We start from the raw sequence: 8,164 nt of genomic DNA on the forward strand, positions 1-8,164 counted from the left end.
AAGGATGCTGTACTTTGTCAAATGCTTTTTCTGCATCTGTTGAGAGGATCATATGGTTCTTGTTCCTTTTATTAATGTATTACATCACATTGATTGATGTGTGGATGTTGAACTAACGTTGCAGCCCAGGAGTAAATCCCACTTGATCATAGTGAATAATCCTTTTAATGTACTGTTGGATCCTATTGGTTAGTATTTTGGTGAGAATTTTTGCATCCATGTTCATCAGGGATATTGGTCTGTAATTCTCCTTTTTGATGGGGTCTTTATCTGATTTGGGGATCAAGGTGATGCTGGCCTCATAAAATGAGTTTGGAAGTTTTCCTTCCATTTCTATTTTTTGGAACAGTTTCAGAACAATAGGTATTAATTCTTCTTTAAATGTTTGGTAGAATTCCCCTGGGAAGCCATCTGGCCCTGGGCTTTTGTTTGTTGGGAGATTTTTGATTACTACTTCATTTTCCTTAGTGGTTATAGGTCTGTTCAGGTTTTCTGTTTCTTCCTGGTTCAGTTTTGGTAGTTTATATGTCTCTAGGAATGCATCCATTTCTTCCAGATTATCTAATTTGCTGGCATAGAGTTGCTCATAATATGTTCTTATAATTTTTGTATTTCTTTGGTGTTGGTTGTGATCTCTCCTCTTTTTCATGATTTTATTTATTTGGGTCATTTTTCTTTTTGATAGGTCTGGCCAAGGGTTTATCAATCTTGTTAATTCTTTCAAAGAACCAGTTCCTAGTTTCGTTGATCTGTTCTACTGTTCTTTTGGTTTCTATTTCATTGATATCTGCTCTGATCTTTATTATTTCTCTTCTCCTGCTGGGTTTAGGCTTTATTTGCTGTTCTTTCTCCAGCTCCTTTAGATGTAGGGTTAGGTTGTGTATTTGAGACCTGTCTTGTTTCTTGAGAAAGGCTTGTATTGCTGTATACTTTCCTCTTAGGACCGCCTTTGCTGCATCCCAAAGATTTTGAACAGTTGTGTTTTCATTTTCATTTGTTTCCATGAATTTTTTTAATTCTTCTTCAATTTTCTGGTTGACCCATTCATTCTTAGTAGGATGCTCTTTAGTTTCCATGTATTTGAGTTCTTTCCAACTTTCCTCTTGTGATTGAATTCTAGTTTCAAAGCATTGTGGTCTGAAAACATGCAGGGAATGATCCCAATCTTATGGTACTGGTTGAGACCTGATTTGTGACCCAGTATGTGATCTATTCTGGAGAATGTTCCATGTACACCTGAGAAGAATGTGTATTCTGTTGCTTTGGGATGGAATGTTCTGCATATACCTGTGAAGTCCATTTGGTCCAGTGTGTCATTTAAAGTCTTTATTTCCTTGTTGATCTTTTGCTTAGATGATCTGTCCATTTCAGTGAGGGGGGAGTTAAAGTCCCCTACTATTATTGTATTGTTGTCAATGTGTTTCTTTGATTTTGTTATTAATTGCCTTATGTAATTGGCTGCTCCCATGTTAGGGGCATAGATATTTACAATTGTTAGATCTTCTTGTTGGATAGACACTTTAAGTATGATACAGTGTCCTTCCTCATCTCTTATTATAGTCTTTGGTTTAAAATCTAATTTGTCTGATATAAGGATTGCCACCCCAGCTTTCTTTTGATGTCCATTAGCATGGTAAATTGTTTTCCAACCCCTCACTTTCATTCTGGAGGTGTCTTTGGGTCTAAAATGAGTCTCTTGCAGACAGCATATCAAGGGATTGTGGTTTTTTTAATCCAATCTGATACCCTGTGTCTTTTGATTGGGGCATTTAGCCCATTTACATTCAGGGTAACTAAGATATGAATTTAGTGCCATTATATTGCCTGTAAGGTGACTGTTACTGTATATTGTCTCTGTTCCTTTCTGATCTGTTACTTTTAGGCTTTCTCTTTGCTTAGAGGACCCCTTTCAATATTTCTTCTAGGGCTGGTTTCGTGTTTGCAAATTCTTTTAGTTTTTGTTTGTCCTGGAAGCTTTTTATCTTTCCTTCTATTTTCAATGACAACCTAGCTGGATATAGTATTCTTGGCTGCGTATTTTTCTCGTTTAGTGCTCTGAATATATCATGCCAGTCCTTTCTGACCTGCCAGGTCTCTGTGGATAGGTCTGTTGCCAATCTAATGTTTTTACCATTGTAGGTTACAGACCTCTTCTCCCCAGCTGCTTTCAGGATTTTCTCTTTGTCTCTGAGACTTGTAAGTTTTACTATTAGATGTTCGAGCGTTGACCTATTTTTATTGATTTTGAGGGGGTTCTCTGTGCCTCCTGGATTTTGATGCCTGTTTCCTTCCCCAAATTAGAGAAGTTCTCTGCTGTAATTTGCTCCAATATACCTTCTGCCCCTCTCTCTTTCTTCTTCTTCTGGGTTCCCAAGTATTCTAATTTTGTCTTATGGTATCACTTCTCTCTCAAATTCTGCCCTCGTGATCCAGTAGTTGTTTATCTCTCTTTTTCTCAGCTTCTTTATTCTCCATCATTTGGTCTCTATATCAGTGATTCTCTCTTCTGCCTCATTTATTCTAGCAGTTAGAGCCTCCATTTTTGATTGCACCTCATTAATAGCCTTTTTGATTTTGACTTGGTTAGGTTTTAGTTCTTTTATTTCTCCAGAAAGGGTTTCTTTAGTATCTTCCATGCTTTTTTCAAGCCCAGCTAGTATCTTTATAATCATGATTCTGAACTCTAGTTCCAACATCTTACTAATGTCTGTGTTGATTAGGTCCCTGGCAGTCACTACTGCCTCTTGTTCTTTTTTTTTGAGGTGAATTTTCCATCTTCTCATTTTGTCCAGAGGAGAATAGATGAATGAGAGAACAAAATGCTAACAGGGTAACAACGACCCCAGAAAAATATACACTAAACAAATCAGAAGAGACCTGAAACTGGGGGAAAAGAAAGGGAAAGAAAGAAAAAGGAAGAAAAAAAAGAATATGATCAAATATGATCAGGCTGGTGAATAGATCAGTGCCACACACTAGATTTTGGGCATATTTTGGTCTGTTAGAAGACACTGCCTCCCAAATTTTAAAGAAAGAAAAACTTATATATGTACAAAAATAAGGGTAAATATGATGAAGGGATGGAATATGACTGTAATGATGAAAATTATAAAAGATTTTATAAAAGGAATTGATAAGAAGTTGGTTGAAAAAAGAAAGAAGAGAAATTAAAAAAAAAAAAGGGAGAGATTGTGATCAGGCAGGAGACTAGAACAAAGCCATACACTTTTGGGTATATTTTGGTCTGTTAGAAGAACCTGTATCCCAAAATTTTAAAGAGAGAACAACTTACATATATACCAAAAATAAGGTTAACTACAATGAAGGGATAGAATATGACTCTAAAAATGAAAAATAAAAAAGATTTTTAATAAAGGGATTGATAAGATGTTGGTTGAAAAAGGGAAAAAGAAAAATTCAAAAAAAATAGAAAAAAAAGAGAATTAAAAAAAATTACCTTTGAAAGACTAAAGAATCAGGGGAAAAAAGCCATGAATTCTATGTGCAGTATTCCCCTAGCACTGGAGTTCTGCCGTTCTCATTGGTCGGTAAACTTGGTCTTGGCTGGCTGTTCTTGCTGATCTTCTGGGGGAGGGGCCTGTTGCAGTAATTCTCAAAGGTCTTTGCCTGAGGTGGAATTGCCCCCCCCCTTGCCAGGTCCGGGCTAAGTAATCTGCTCGGGTTTGCTCTTGGTAGCTTTTGTTTCCTATAAGCTTTCCGTACAGCTTTGGAGGACCAAAGTGAAAATGGCGGTCTCCCAATCTCTGCCCTGAGGAGCCGAGAGCTCGGGTCCCCACTCCTCAGTGAACTCCAGAGAAAAGCAATCAATCACTCCTGTCTCCCTGGTCTCCAGCCATCCTCCGTGCTCACCCGGCCTGTGACCGAGCATTTCTATCTCTGGCACACAAACCCGTTTGGAGTCTCCAAACCCAGCAGATTCCTGGGGTGCGCTCCTGTACCACTCCTTCCCTGCTCCGATACCTGGGAGCTCTGCCACACTCAAGCACCCCTGGTCTTTCTGTGACCCTGAGGGTCCTGAGACCACACTGTCCCTGCAAGGTTTCCATCCTCCTGCTTAGCCACTGGAGCGACATCCTTCAGTGGAGCAGACTTCTAAAAGTTCCGATTTTGTGCTCCACTGCTCTATCATCACTTGCCGGTAGCCCGCTGACAGAGGTTCCCTCCCCCCTCCTCGGTCTATCTTCCCATACATCGCCTTGAATTCACTTCTCTGCACGTCCTACCTTCCAGAAAGCAGTCACTTTTCTGTTCAGAGAGTTGCTGCTATTCTTTTCTTCGATCTCCAGTTGAGTTCATAGGTGTTCAGAATGGTTTGATCCCTATCTAGTTGAATTCCTGAGACCAGACGAAATTTAGGTGTCCTATTCCTCCGCCATCTTGCTCCACCTCTTCTGGACCATTCTTATTTGCAACTTACTAGTGACCATCCTTTGCCTGCCAATGGATTTCCATGCTTGTTATTTTGACCAACCCTGAAGCATCTCTGTGGTTACTCACTGACTCTGATCCCTTTTTGTTCTCTTGCATGAACTCTACTTAGACATTGATGATTTCCATAGGGAGAAGAAGAGTAATAGTGATTGTTTGTACACAGTTTTTGGTGTATAGAATCCTTAAATATGGGTTACCTAGGTAACATAAATGAATGATCCAAGCTAAATAAGGAGTTGAAGACCAAAGTGCTGTGCAACTCTAGGGACCATCATTTACTGAGAATCCATGTGGATAGCATCTCCTTGAATCATGCAGAGTGGTGGTCCTGATGGGTACTCATATGCCACACATGATTGCTGCCAATTCACTTTTTCAAGAAACTCAGGAATATTTTTTTTAATCTCACAATTTTTTTAATTTTGGCAATTTGTTCAAAATGTTTACAGTACTGTGCTGGCAGAAAATGTGTCAATCAGCAGCATTTGGCCCATACGCTAGCAGTGTGTGAGTCAGTCCCTGAATGGTCTCTAGAACTGAAGATTGTGGGAGAGGAGGCAAGTTATATTCTTCAAATCTGCCCCTTTTGTCATGTTGGAAAGTTGTAAACATATTCTAATATTCTCTGATAATCCTTGAGTAAGATTTTTCTGTCTTGTATTCTTATACTCATCAACATTTTTATTCAGAGGAAATTTTATTTTTTAATCAGTCATTCAACATAGCAACCTTTTAAAATTGATCTATTAGGTTTATGCAGTATCATATCAACCATCAATATAGTTTAGTTGCCATATTTTGACAAAAACTCTCTGTATATGGGTGTATTGTAGGCCCTATATGGGTGTATTAATGAATTTTGACTGGTTGAATTTGTTTCAATTTGACTTCCTTGTAAAGTCTGATAGGCTTGTACATTTATAAGAGTACAGATTACACTTGTAGAGAGAGGTAATACTGTACAGTTTTAGGTCTAATATTAGACTCATAGTCTAACAGTGTCTTTATACTTGGGGCCCTAAAGTAGTTTTTTATTTTTCTTCCAAGTAACCCCTAAATGCCCTGGATCTGGAGGGATCAGCCCATAACTGCTCACCTCAAGCTTAAAATACCTTTGCCATTTCATATTTTATCTACAAAAATAATATGAGTTTTGCTTTATAATCCATAAGATAACTATGTACAATCAGATAACCATAGTTAAAATAGATTTACTCAGAATTTAGGAATAACAGAGCTTAGGTATGGGATTTTTCCTGGGGAAAAAAGGATGTTCTCACTCTCTATTATACTGAAAGATTGCTAGAGCATGAAGTAGGGAGCCAGATATTAAATGAAATAAAACTCTGTCCCTTTTCAACACTCAGAACTTAAAGCTGTCCATAGATAGGGACACCTAATATGAATTAGCACATTTCTGCTGGGAATCAGTGGTAACAGATGCTTAATACAGTTTCATGGTCACTAAATTATCTCAATATGCAAAACTTTATAAGAGGAGCCAAATTGAATAAGGATTAAAAAAATTTCCCAAAGAACCAATGAGCCCTTTTTGGTTTTGAAGTTCAAAACTATTTAAAAAAAAAAAAATCCTTGTTGGATTAGGATAGTCCCAACACAGATCTGCTGGTTGGGAAGCCTACCAAAGGCACTGTTATCCAAGGGTAAGTTACCATGAAGAAAAAGGAAGGTAGACTGGACCTAGACATTTTTGGGAAAAGATTGGTTTCAGCACTACCTTTGGCTGAAACTTGAAAGCTTGTCCAGATTTATCTGCCAGGCATGGAGTCATGTTTTGGGGAGCAATGGCTGAACTTAGAAGCATAAACTAAGAGAGCAGTAACAGCAGTAACCTTGGGAGCCAAGTATGAGACACCATTGGACCCTGTGCCAGCAAGGATGTCACTGTGCCTGGACAAGCACCTGTGAGATTAGGGTTCCACAACAACATGCATGGCAGTCTCCAAACCAATGGTGCTAGCAGATTAATTGGATTTTCAGTTTTTCTTTGTTTGGCATTTTAAGAAGGAACTAATCCCTACAGACAGAGTAGGCCCTGGTGTTCTTAAATGAGTCAGAGGAAGGATGCAGAACATAAATAATTAACTTGAACTGTATTTATACTGTAAGCTGATAGAGCAGATCCTGTCAGTTACTTGTGGAAGACCTGCATAAACTCCAGTTATGGGACACAAGCTGCCCATAACCACATGCCAGTCTGGAAGGGAGATGGAACATGCGTGGAGAGAGATCAAAGGCTAAAGCCCTGGACTCAGAGAAGAACCTGGGAATTCTTGGAAAAATCAGTGTAGAAGAGTAGAGTAGTACCCCTCTCCTGAATCCAGAGCAAGAGAGGGCATCAAGAGCAAACAGGGCATCAATAGAGTGCAAGGTTGCTGAAGCAGTTGGCTCAGGGAGACAGACTGACAGAAAGCAGCTGCACTGAACATCTATGCTAAGGCCTGGCAACAGCAGCTGCACAGAGGTGGCCAGCTTCTTAGAGATCCAGCCTCCAGGGCCATGTTTGTGTTGTCCTCCATCCTCAAGAAAGAATATCTGAGATCTGCATCAACCAGTGAAGGGTTGGAGCAGACAGGACACACCCTGTGAATGTCAGTGAGCCCCCTTGGAATCCTTGAACATATCAGACGAGCCACTAGAAAAACCCGGGCATCTTGATAGAGTGGATCTCAGAGTTGTCATACTCTAAGGTAAATAAATCTAGACATTCCAGTGATACATGCTTATTTAGTATGAAATGTCTTCATCTAAAGAGTCTACTACTAAAGAGCAAAAATTCAGCTGAGTAATTTAAAAGATCAAGTTGGCTTTATTAGACAGTTCATGAATTGGGCATCATCCCATCTAGCAAATAAAAAGGAGTTCCAAGGAGCTATACAAAATGGAAGGTTTTTAAAGGCACAGCGAGAGCAGAGAGAAGGAAATTATTAGCAATGAATGCATTGTCTCAGGGAACGTCACCCTCTTAAGGGGTATGGAAAGGGCCTATTAGTGGATTACTCACCTCCTACCATTGATCAGGCAATTTCAGTTTGGCTGGTTAAAGGTCACATTTTTGGGGGTTGGGGTAGAAACCGCAATTAAGTTAGGTATTAAGTCTCAGTTTGCTGATATGGGGCCTTAACATATATGACTCCATTTTGGGCTTGTGGTTTTCTTTTTTAACAATTCCCCTGTTTTAATCAGACTTTCGGCTTAACTGAGAAATGTGATCAAAAGGTATTAGTGCAACTCTCAGCTACTGTTCTGTAGTCTCACTGCTTCTGTGAAATTTGGTTGGACTTCTGTGTGATATTAACAGGCCATGACTACAGGTTCACATCCTCTTTGTTCCTTTTTTGATGTTCCAGTCTTAGGATGATCATTTACTTGGTGGTTAGCAGCTGCGAATATGCATTTAAAACTTTTGAGAGAACATAGCACTTCAGGGAGATTATTATGATTATACGCAAGATAATTCTCAATGTTCTGAGTGCACTTCAGAGCTATGGTTCCCAACCTTCCCTGATGATTGAGGGTGATAGAGATAGTGATAATTTCAAGAGGTTAGTAAGATATTCATTAATGCTTGTCTGATCTGCCCAGTGAAGTGGTTGTCTCAATACTGGAAATTATGGAAGGTGTATACCCCGAGTGGGAAACCCATTTTCTAACAGTTTCTTTGCCACTATTTGGGCATCAGCTTTGTGGC

Source organism: Phoca vitulina, unplaced genomic scaffold (genome assembly GCF_004348235.1).
Source record: "Phoca vitulina isolate PV1807 unplaced genomic scaffold, GSC_HSeal_1.0 scaffold8, whole genome shotgun sequence".
Taxonomy (NCBI): domain Eukaryota; kingdom Metazoa; phylum Chordata; class Mammalia; order Carnivora; family Phocidae; genus Phoca; species Phoca vitulina.